The following is a 13,291-nucleotide window of genomic DNA, read 5'->3' as shown; positions in this document are numbered from 1 at the left end:
TAATTGAAGGAATATGTATTCGACAATAAGAAAGCAATAGCAATAAACTGAACGATCATATGCTAAGCTAATGGATGGGTCTTGTCCATCACATCATTCTCCTAATGATGTGATCCTGTTATCAAGTGACAACACATGTCTATGCACTGGTGCAGAGACGTGCTATACAAATGGTTTTTACCCCCTTTCCGCGACGGAGTTTTAAACCTTCGCCTAGTGAGTGTGTGCGATAGGGGGGTCCTTCCCACACGACCCAGAAACTGTCGGGGATAGGCCCTCCGACCACACAGGCGGGGGAAAAATGAGCTCGTGTGCGATCGGGCGAGGCATCGAAACCCAATCGTTTCCATTCGTACGTACATCCCACATGGTGAATCCCAAAAAAACATTTCCATTCGTATGTATATCACACACGGTTTTTTGTGTGGAAATGTTTGTACAAGGTGGCCTAACGCAAACAGTTCCCTGCCGAAAGCCGTGTGTGATTGTTAGTTGATCCAACACGGCTACTTTCTAGAAGCCGTGTGGGTTGTTTGAGTTCATCGCCCATGGTGTTTTCTGAGTAACCGTCTGCAATAGAAAAACCCCAATAAGCAGGGTAATTACCCTATTATTGATAATCCATGTAGTAATCAAATTGACATTTCTTATAAAAACACCAGATATTTCATATCTGTATAACGGCAACCAGGATTTCATAATCGAATTACATCAGATAGCTTCAGCACTCGGTTACACTAAAGAGGGATATACCTAGCTATGGCATTACACAATAGCACCAAGTTTCACATGCAACATCGAAAACCTTTGGAAAGTAGCATCATACACGGTAAATAGACAAATGAATCTCATCTGGGAAACTGCAGAAGCGGAAGGCAAATATTGAGCCATCAGTGATGTTGAATGTCCTTGCAACTTTAGGCCAGTGGCTATGGATAATTGCCCGCCCAACCTTCGTCCTCTTTATGAAGACTTCAATATTGTATCGTGGGTGTTGAATGAATACCTTCCTCCCCTCTTGACCATGCAGGTGGTTTGAGAGGTAATCATCGGTGAACTGATTTGAAAAGTACTGAAAACAAAGATATGCATACTCGCTTTTATAAATTTTGAAATGGCGCAAGGGGTAAAAACAAGGTAAAAGAGTTAGTGTCATCCTATAGTTGACTGATGTCTTCTTCATTGTGCAAACAAAGATCTTGCTATTATTCGTCGCAAGTTTCTTCATCCTAAAAATCTTTCTGAGTTTCTTGACTTGACTGATATTCATGGACATCTCATTTCCCCATATGCAAAATGGGTCAAATAGTGGGTCTAAGCCTTTGACAGCAGGACCTACATGTGCAAGACCAAATTGTAAGAAACCTAAATATTAGAATGATTCCTGCAACTGCACAATAATGTGCTATTAGCGAAAGGACCATGCATGAGCAAACCTCGATGGTAAACTGCAGTGTCTCCCATTGTTTCCCTGCAACCCATATAAGGAAGATCCTGATCAGGTTAACTGAGAGTTGCCATACTATCAGTAAAATATGTATTGAGTATAGACAAATTCAATTTATTTCTCACATGCATAACAATAAAAAAATTTACCCACAACAAATAAAAATCAAATTGCTGAATTGAACCAAACAGTTAAATGGACAGCAGACCAAATGAACCGAAACATTTAACTGAGCACGACATTGCAGAATAGAAATATGTATTAGAAGATAAGAAAGTTAACGAAACAAAGAATGCTTGAGAACAGTAATACGAAATGTAGCAATTGTTGGACCAAACTTTTAACTGAACATTACATTTCAGAATATCAGATTGCATATTAACATTACAGAGGGCAAACCACTAGAAGGCACTGGCGGTGGCCTCAAGAAAACAGCACGAGCTGTACTTTAAAGTAGACAACCGCATGGTGGTGTCGACGGTGGCCTCGAAGACGAGGTGCTCCTCCAAGATCTGGCAGTCGGCACGCATGGCAGCCATAGCGACCTCGTCCGCGCGTGCGAGCGCGATTTGCTTCTCCGCTGCCATATGCTATTGAGCTCCATGTTATACTGCGTGCAAAATGGCTGTGGGAGGCGCTTAATTGGAGGACGGGCCAGTGATTTCGATGGAAGGTGTCGTGCCGTCAGTCGGGGCATGTGGGACGGGGAAGGAGGAGGATGGTGTGGGTGGGGTGTGGATTACCTGACCATATCGATGAGGTCGCGCAGCAAGAAGAAGGGTCGTTGGCGAGGAGGCCGCGCAGCAAGAAGAAGGGTCAGCGGCGAGGAGGCGGCGCTGCAAGAAGAAGGGTTGCCGGCAAGGAGGCAGCGCTGCAAGAAGAAGGGTCGCCGGTGAGGAGGCGGCATTGCAAGAAGAAGGGTCGCCGGCGAGGAGGCAAAGATGCCAGTAAAAGCAGCAGTGAAGGTTTGAACTTGGAAAGCAAGGAGGAACAGTGGAAATGTGGCTTTTGGTGAGAGGGAGGGGGCGGGGAGATAAATATTTCCGCGGTGGCAGAAAAATTTCGCTCGGTGCCGCAAGAAACTGGTGCGCAAGTGTGGTCAAGCGCAAGCGGTGGACTGTAGATGACGAAGCTTCCTGCGTAAGCCAGACAAGACGATGCGCCAAGATATTTTATATCGCATCCCACACGATTCTTGCTAGTAAACTGTTTGTGGTATACCTGATTTTTTATTATATTTTGAAAGACAAAATGGTGTTACGGAGGGAAAGGATGGTGTTTGAATTGTTATAACATTCATCTACAGTGAACATGCAACTACATGAGTGTCGTGTTAAAATTTGGAATTATTCCGGGTTCGTTTGGCATTTTTATGCATTAATTGAGTTTCTAGGCATTTAATGCGCATAATTCAAATTTGAACTACAAGTACATGCTCCAGTGCACCAAAGTTTATTGAAAAATCACATGTGTGTCTTTGGGTGAATTTATTGAAGGAAATATGCCCTAGAGGCAATAATAAACTTGTCATTTTATATTTCCTTGTTCATGATAAAGGTTTATTATTCATGCTAGAATTGTATTGATTGGAAACTAAAACACATGTGTAAATACATAAACAAATACCTTGTCCCTAGGAAACCTCTACTAGACTAGCTCGTTGATCAAATATGGTTAAGGTTTCCTAACCATAGACATGTGCTGTCATTTGATAATGGGATCACATCATTAGGAGAATAATGTGATGGACAAGACCCATCCGTTAGCTTAACATATTGATCGTTTAGTTTATTGTTATTGCTTTTTTCATGTCAAATACATATTCCTTCAACTATGAGATTATGCAACTCCCGGATACCAGAGGAATGCCTTGTGTGCTATCAAACATCACAACGTAACTGGTGGTGATCATAAAAATGCTCTACAGGTATCTCCGAAGGTGTTTTTTTAGTTGGCATAGATCGAGATTAGGATTTGTCACTCCGAATATCGGAGAGGTATCTCTCGACCCTCTCGATAATACACATCATAAGCTTGCAAGCAAAGTGACTAAGGAGTTAGTTACAGGATGATGTATTATGGAACAAGTAAAGATACTTGCCGGTAACGAGATTGAACTAGGTATGAAGATACCGACGATCGAATCTCGGGCAAGTAACATACCGATGGACAAAGGGAATTACATATGTTGTCATAACGGTTCGACTGATAAAGATCATCGTAGAATATGTAGGAGCCAACATGAGCATCCATGTTCCGCTATTGATTATTGACTGGAGAAGTGTCTCGGTCATGTCTACATAGTTCTCGAACCCGTAGGGTCCGCACGCTTAACGTTCGTTGACGATATAGTGTTATATGAGTTATATGATTTGGTGACCGGATGTTGTTCGGAGTCCCGGATGAGATCACGGACATGACGAGGAGTCTCCAAATGGTCTAGAGGTAAAGATCGATATAAAGGACGATGGTATTCGGACACCGAAAGTGGTTCGGAGGTACCGGGTACTTATCGGGTCACCGGAAGGAGTTTCGGGTATCCCCGACAAAGATATGGGCCTTATGGGACACACTAGTGCAGAACCGGGCAATAGCACCGGTTCGTAAGGCCCTTTAGTGCCGGTTCGGTAACCGGCACTAAATTGTAGGCACTAAAGGCCCCCCTTTAATACCGGTTCAGCACGAACCGGTGCTAAAGGGCAACCACGTGGCATGAGCCAGCTCCATGGGCGCGTAGGACATTAGTACCGGTTGGTAACACGAACCGGTACTAAATGTTTGGGTGTGTTTTGGTTTTATTTTTTTATTTTTACTTTAATTTTGTGTTTTCAATTTAATTTAGTGATTGTTTTACATTATAATGAGTTGTTAAATTATTAGGTGATTAATTTGACTGGATGCGTGGATCCTAGCTAATTAGTCATCAAGTATATGTCATATCCATATTATATATACTTGATCACCTACTTAAGTGATCGAGGTAATATGGATATGGCATATACTTGATCACTTAGCTAGAATCCATCCAGTTGAAACTAATATGCAATTTCTTTCATAAATGATATAATAACTCATCATCATCATCATATTAATTAATATAAAAACTCTTGCATCATATATATCATCACCAACGGTTTTCATAGCAAAGATATCATCGAGTTCAACATGGTAATGATATTATGAGCGTTCATAACACTACAAAAGCAAATCACTCTTTGAGATTAAGTTCAGGACGAAGAACACGGATATGAGAGGACAAGTACTAAGAGCATGAACTAGCTAATTAATCACTCCTGCTGCTATCTCTCAGGTAAAATAGCATAGAACATGTATAGCTTTGCTGATTCATCATATTGGAGCATGTAGATGAACATGCCTCCTAATCGTGGGTTGCGCTTCTGATTGCTGCCCCCTAGTACTTCTCTGTGATCGTTCATAATTTTGCTCCAGTCTTTTACTATTAAGCATTCCTCGCTATTAGAAATCCTGAATGCACTAAAGTGCATTGTAGGATATCCTGGCCGTAAGCTAACAATATTCATGGTACCTTTAGTCTCGATCCAATCAGGCACAACATTCATCGGGAGTCCCTGTTGAAGAACATCGTATAGTAACATACTTAGCAATGAAGTTTAGCTTAAAAAATAATGTATGCAAAAGATGCACTGAGGAGAAATAGTAGAAATCTTACCATCTTTCCTAAATATATGTGACCGTAGTTCAGTACGAACACTATTGGTCGCACATTTTGAGTACTAACATTTCTAAGTGCAGGAAAGAAATTTGTCTTGACAGCATCAAGATCCTCAAGCCATGAAACATAATGAATTATCTCCTCGCAGTTTAGTTCAGCCCCAGGACAGTGGACGGTCCTGTCTACCAAGCGTCGGACATGTTTGCTTGATTGGAAGTAAGCTGTCAATATAAATTGAGATCTATTAATTATTCAACTGGTTCAAATAATCTCATATCGAAGACATAAATATGGTTGAGAAACTCACATAATGGTAGAATTGGAGGCGTCTGCACATCGACCCAGATGTGTCTATTACCTTCAATATCATCTTCCGGACGAATATCAAAGGTGATAACCATATCAGGCTCAAATGCATAAGCCTTGCATAGTGCTTGCCAAGTTTTGCATTCAAAATAGGTGTATGTGTCTGCATTGTATAATTTGACGTTGAAGGTATAACCACGCTCGGTCTTCAAGTAAACTCTTTTTACCTCCATAGTTTCGTTAGGACTGAAACCTATCTTATCCAAGACAAAAATTCTTGCATGGCAGGGGATACGCTAGTAGAATAGTGAAAAATTAAAATTAAAAGTTGAAGCAAATGAAGCATAAGTCATGCTTAATTACGAAAAAAGACTTGTCGTTGTGACTTACTGTGTCCACTTCGAAGTTCTGATCCAGCTTGATGCTGAAGCGTCTATCATCAACTAGAAATTTTTTGCCGCACAGGCCGCGCTTGTTTTCGCAGTATTCGCACATAATGAAATCGTGTTCGTCGTCAGACGACATTCCTATGTTCATAGGTGAAACATTAAACACTTATTAGTTCTATTAATTCAACTAATTCTGTTAATTCAACTAGTTCAACCAATTAATTGAACTAATTCAACTAAGCACTTACGAAGAATATACCTAATGAATTGAACTAATTCAACTAACTAGTTCAACTAATTAATTCAACTAAACTAGTTCTATTAATTTTCTTACTAAAAATAAGGTGGCTAGTTCTATATAATAAAATGTTAATTAGATAATGAAATCTCATATAACTAAATTAAATATATATCTAACATATAATTTATATCTAATTCATCTAACATTTGACTTTAATATCTAACATATGTTCATATATAGGTGAAACATTAAACACTTATTAGTTCTATTGATTCAACTAAATAAACTAGTTCTATTAATTCAACTAAGCATTTACTAAAAATAAACTAGTTCTATTAATTTCTTACTAAAATAAAGTAGGTAGTTCTATATAGTAATATTTTGTTTAGATCATCAAATCTCATATACCTAAATTTTCTTACTAAAAATAAATTGTTCTATCAATTTTCATACTAAAAATAAACTAGTTATATTAATTCAACTAGTTCAAATCTCATATATATACCTAATTAATATCTAGCTATACTAATTCAACTAGTTCAACTTGTTCTAATTCATGTAAAATATATTTGACATTAATATTTAACATATTTTCCATATAATTCATCTAACATTAACATTCTAACATTATTATCTACGTAATTTATCTAACATTAATCTAAACAACAGAAAATAGAAAATAAGTAAAAACAATGTGTGTGTGGTGTGTGGTGTGTGTGTGTATGTGTGTGTGTGCGAGGGGGGGCGGCGTACGGGCGGCGACGGGTGACGACGGGGACGGGCGCGGCGGGCGAGAGGCGGCGGCGACGGGCGCGGCGCGCGGGGGCGACGGCGCGGTGACGGCAACGACGGGTGGCGGGGGCGACGGCGGTGACGGCGACGACGGGCGGCGGGGGCGGCGGTGACGGTGACGACGGGCGGCGGGGGCGGCGGTGATGGCGACGACGGGCGGCGAGGGCGGCGCGCGATGGGCGACGGGCGCGGCGAAGAAGTTGGATCGAGAAGAAGTACCGGTGGTCGATGAAACTGATTTTTTTTGTAAGTGCCATATATATAGGAGGGGTCTTTAGTACCGGTTGGAGGCACCAACCGGTACTAAAGGCCAATGTTCGCCAGGCCAAGGGGCGGGAAACGACCCCTTTTGTACCGGTTCGTGCCACGAACCGGTACTAAAGACCCCCCCTTTAGTACCGGTTGGAGCCACCAACCGGTACTAATGGTTGTGCACTACCACCGGCGGTGCACAATGTTTAGTCCCACCTCGCCGAGCGAAGGGCAGTCGCACTGGTTTATAAACCCAGCCGTGGCTGCTCCTTCGAGCTTCTCTATATAGCAGGCTTCTGGGCCTAACTAGGGCGCGCTGCCCTGTGATTCTGCTGGCCCTTCTGGGCCTGCATTTGCACACCCTAGGTCTGGCAGGCCCACTGGGCAGCGCGCCAAACATTTTTTATGTAGTTTTTTCTTTTCTGCATTATTTATTTTCTTCTATTTATTTTTGAGTAATTTTTTATATAGTTTTTTTCTTTTCTGCATTATTTATTTTCTTCTATTTATTTTTGAGTAATTTTTTATATAGTTTTTTTCTTTTCTGCATTATTTATTTTCTTCTATTTATTTTTGAGTAATTTTTTATATAGTTTTTTTCTTTTCTGCATTATTTATTTTCTTCTATTTATTTTTGAGTAATTTTTTATATAGTTTTTTTCTTTTCTGCATTATTTATTTTCTTCTATTTATTTTTGAGTAATTTTTTATATAGTTTTTTTCTTTTCTGCATTATTTATTTTCTTCTATTTATTTTTGAGTAATTTTTTTGTATAGTTTTTTTCAATTTTCAGAATTCATTTTGTAGTGATTTTCAATTTCACGGTCATTTAGCTCTCTAAATAATTAGGTAAATGATCGAAAAACAATAAATGATGTCAGAACATGTTGGAAATTGATGACGTCGCTTTGAATGCTGCATACTGAACACAAAAGAAGTCCGGAGTTCAAATAAGTTTAAAAAAACATTGAAGTGCCCGTGTAACAGATGAGTTCTCGTCCGAAACCCTGATACTCCGAAAGAGTTTGTCCAGTTTGTACACGAAGTGCGTACAGTTTTTGCCATGACCCTCTCTACTCTTTTGCACATGCTATGCGGGTGAAATGATGATACCATGCCAAGTTTCAACATTTTCAGAATTCATTTTGTAGTGATTTTCAATTTCATGGTCATTTAGCTCTCTAAACAATTAGGTAAATGACCGAAAAACAACAAATGATGTTAGAACATGTTGGAAATTGATGATGTTGCTTTGAATGCTGCATACTGAACACAAAAGAAGTCCGGAGTTCAAATAAGTTTAAAAAGCATTGAAGTGCCCATGTAACAGATGAGTTCTCGTGCGAAACCCTGATACTCCGAAAAAGTTTGTCCAGTTTGCACACAAAGTGCGTCCAGTTTTTGCCATGACCCTCTCTACTCTTTCGCACATGCTATGCGGGTGAAATGATGATACCATGCCAAGTTTCAACATTTTCAGAATTCATTTTGTAGTGATTTTCAATTTCACGGTCATTTAGCTCTCTAAACAATTAGGTAAATGACCGAAAAACAACAAATGATGTCAGAACATGTTGGAAATTGATGGCGTCACTTTGAATGCTGCATACTGAACACAAAAGAAGTCCGGAGTTCAAATAAGTTATTAAAAATAAAAAAAGGAGGTGCAATGCTGATTAATTTGCTTCAAGCCTTTCAGAATAGTGTAGACTGCACTGCACATAGCTTAGTGCAATCTATGCTATTTCGAAAGGCTTGAGGCTAATCAACATGCAGGTGAGCATTGCGCCTCTTTGTCATTATCTGTGCACTCACGGCTTATAAACCGCTCATATTGCCTCTCTCTTGGCGAGGTGGGACTAAAAATCAGCTTACTAAGAAACTCTAGTACCGGTTCATGGCATGAACCGGTACTAAAGGTCTTCGTGGGGGCCCCAGCCTGACCATAGCCTGACACAGCCTCATTAGTACCGGTTCGTGGCATGAACCGGCACTAAAGGTTGCCCATAAACCGGTACTAATGATGCCCGCCCGCCTAGCCGTTGGAATCGGCACTAATGGTCATATTAGTGCCGGCTAAAATTCAAACCAACACTAATGTGCTTCACATTTGACCCTTTTTCTACTAGTGACAAGTGAGGGAACACACTAGCCCACAAGGGGCTAGTGCACCCTCTACAGGGCCGGCCTAAGGGGAGGGAAATGAAAGGGGAGGAGGAAAGAAAAGGGGAGGAGGAAAGGAAAGTGTGGAGTTGGATTACCACTTCCTTCCCTCTCCCCCCTCTTTCCTTTCCCCTTGTCCATACAAGGAAAGGGGGGCACAGGAGGGCAGGAGCCCTAGGGACAGCGGCCAGCCCCTTGAGGCGCGCCCTGGCAGCCCTGGCAGCCCCCCTCTCCCTTGCCACTTATATATACATGGGGAGGGTGACGATGTCCTGGACTAGGGGGTACTCACCACGTCGTCTTCCGATCAGTTGGATTGGGTCGAGGACCCCATGGCCATTTGCTCATGGGCCAGTTCGGACAGGCGATGTATACATGAGGAAGATTCCACAAGACTTGGTGATCAAGACAAGGACTCCTCTCCACCGGCGTATTCGACTAGGACTCTTGTTATCCTAGGCCTCCGGTATGTTATATAAGCTAGTCGATAGATCATTATGACATTACTCATCATACGCTTAGGTCTCAGACCATAACATATGATCTCGAGGTAGATCAACTCTTGTAACCCTATATTCATCAAGATCAATCAAGCAGGAAGTAGGGTATTACCTCGATGGAGAGGGCCCGAACCTGGGTAAAACATCATGTCCCCTGTCTCCTGTTACCCATCGATCCATGACACACAGCTTGGGACTCCCTACCCGAGATCTGCCAGTTTTGACACCGACAATGGTGCTTTCATTGAGAGCTCCGCTGTGTGATCGGCAAAAGGATCAATGGCTCGCCTGCAGATCAACTGCGACGTCGGCGTCTTTGTCGCTGCCTCGACTAGTCACCTTGGCTTGACCGAGGACTGTTCCCTACCTCTAATCATCATGTCCGGACGAGGGCCTTCATCAACATCAACTCCGATCTCTACCAAGATCATGGAGGAATCATCCATGGAGCTCGGGGGCTCAACGTCAACACTGCCCTCGGGCGACCGTGCTGTTTTTCTGGACAGCGAACTTGTATCCGCCGCCACCGCCTCCTCGAGTGTCGTTTTGATGATTTCTTCAGTGGAATTGTGCGGAATTAAGTATACAACAATCATGCAAAATTTTGTCGAGTTACGATGGAGGAATCTCCGGCAATCTATGATATACCGGAGCCCTGTCAAATCTGGACGGGAATCTGGATGAGTTTAGGGCGTGGTCTCCAGAGCCAAGCTCGGAGGACCTTTGGAAGATCCAACCATTCATCTGCTGCGGAATTCCCATATCTACCACCCCTCAAAATTTCAGCTCGATCCGACGGTTCAAACTCCGAGAACCTTCCGATGAGTGGACCAATTTTCTGATCTGTTTTCTGCGCGAATACGGATTCGACCCGAATTCATGTTTCTTTATGAACATGATATTGGACAACATTTTTAAAGGAATTTTCTTCTAGGGTATTGTGCGTTGTTCTTAACACGTGCCCATAAAATTTCAAGCCTTCTCTGAGGTACTCTTCATCATCACGCAAGTGTCAAACCAGTCCGGTAACATTGCTCCACCGCTGCCGACCTGCACTAGACACGTCGTCGCTTTGTTGAGCCAAGCTCATCGTCTTCGGATCAGCATCTCGGCGAGCCAAAAAAGAGTTCGGCATCGCGAAGGATAAATCATCACCAACAATGCCGCCCCACGGATTACACGGAACGGGCACAATGAAGGAAATATGCCCTAGAGGTAATAATAATGTTATTATTTTATTTCCTTATATCATGATAAATGTTTATTATTCATGCTAGAATTGTATTATCCGGAAACATAATACTTGTGTGAATACATAGACAAACCAAACGTCACTAGTATGCCTCTACTTGACTAGCTCATTAATCAAAGATGGTTATGTTTCCTAACCATAGACATGTGTTGTCATTTGATTAACGGGATCACATTATTAGGAGAATGATGTGATTGACATGACACATTCCATTAGCTTAGCACCCGATCGTTTAGTATGTTGCTATTGCTTTCTTCATGACTTATACATGTTCCTATGACTATGAGATTATGCAACTCCCGTTTGCCGGAGGAACACTTTGTGTGCTACCAAACGTCACAACGTAACTGGGTGATTATAAAGGAGCTCTACAGGTGTCTCCAAAGGTAAATGTTGGGCTGGCGTATTTCGAGATTAGGATTTGTCACTCCGATTGTCGGAGAGGTATCTCTGGGCCCTCTCGGTAATGCACATCACATAAGCCTTGCAAGCATTGCAACTAATGAGTTAGTTGCGAGATGATGTATTACGAAACGAGTAAAGAGACTTGCCGGTAACGAGATTGAACTAGGTATTGAGATACCGACGATCGAATCTCAGGCAAGTAAAATACCGATGACAAAGGGAACAACGTATGTTGTTATGCGGTCTGACCGATAAAGATCTTCGTAGAATATGTAGGAGCCAATATGAGCATCCAGGTTCCGCTATTGGTTATTGACCAGAGACATGTCTCGGTCATGTCTACATTGTTCCTGAACCCGTAGGGTCCGCACGCTTAAGGTTTCGATGACAGTTATATTATGAGTTTATGAGTTTTGATGTACCGAAGTTAGTTCGGAGTCCCGGATGTGATCATGGACATAACGAGGAGTCTCGAAATGGTCGAGACATAAAGATTGATATATTGGACGGCTATATTCGGACACTGGAAGTGTTCCGGATGATTTCGGAGAAAACCGGAGAGCCGGAAGGTTACCGGAACCCTACCGGGAGAAGTAATGGGCCATATGGGCCTTAGTGGAGAGAGAGGGACAGCAAGGGTGGGCCGCGCGCCTCCTCCCCCCTGGTCCGAATTGGACTAGGAGAGGGGGGGCGGCGCCCCCCTTTCCTTTTCCTTCCCCACTTCCTTCCCCCTCCTAGTAGGAGTCCTACTCCTACTAGGAGGAGGACTCCTCCTGGTGCGCCAATAGGGGCCGGCCGGCCTCCTCCCCTTGCTTCTTTATATACGGGGGCAGGGGGCACCCCTAGACACACAAGTTGATCCACGTGATCGTTTTCTTAGCCGTGTGCGGTGCCCCCTTCCACCATAATCCTCAATAATATTGTAGTAGTGCTTAGACGAAGCCCTGCGACAGTTGAACATCAAGATCGTCACCACGCCGTCGTGCTGACGGAACTCTTCCCCGACACTTTGCTGTATCGGAGTCCGGGGATCGTCATCGAGCTGAACGTGTGCTAAAACTCGGAGGTGCCGTAGTTTCGGTGCTTGATCGGTCGGGCTGTGAAGACGTACGACTACATCAACCGCGTTGTGCTAACGCTTCCGCTGTCGATCTACAAGGGTACGTAGATCGCACTCTCCCCTCTCGTTGCTATGCATCACCATGATCTTGCGTGTGCGTAGGAATTTTTTTGAAATTACTATGTTACCCAATAGTGGCATCCGAGCCTAGGTTTTATGTGTTGATGTTATATGCACGAGTAGAACACAAGTGAGTTGTGGGCGATATACTGCTTACCAGCATGTCATACTTTGGTTCGGCAGTATTGTTGGACGAAGCAGCCCGGACCGACATTACGCGTACGCTTACGCGAGACCGGTTCTCCCGACGTGCTTTGCACAAAGGTGGCTAGCGGGTGACAGTTTCTCCAACTTTAGTTGAACCGAGTGTGGCTACGCCCGGTCCTTGCGAAGGTTAAAACAGCACCAACTTGACAAACTATCGTTGTGGTTTTGATGCGTAGGTAAGATTGGTTCTTGCTTAAGCCCGTAGCAGCCACGTAAAACTTGCAACAACAAAGTAGAGGACGTCTAACTTGTTTTTGCAGGGCATGTTGTGATGTGATATGGTCAAGACATGATGATAAAATTTTATTGTATGAGATGATCATGTTTTGTAACCAAGTTATCGGCAACTGGCAGGAGCCATATGGTTGTCGCTTTATTGTATGCAATGCAATTGCGCTGTAATGCTTTACTTTATCACTAAGCGGTAGCGATAGTCATGGAAGCATAAGATTGGCGAGATGA

Source organism: Triticum urartu, chromosome 1 (genome assembly GCF_003073215.2).
Source record: "Triticum urartu cultivar G1812 chromosome 1, Tu2.1, whole genome shotgun sequence".
NCBI classification, from domain to species: domain Eukaryota; kingdom Viridiplantae; phylum Streptophyta; class Magnoliopsida; order Poales; family Poaceae; genus Triticum; species Triticum urartu.
The sequence above is the reverse complement of the archived record's forward strand: the minus strand, read 5'-3'. Positions refer to the sequence as shown.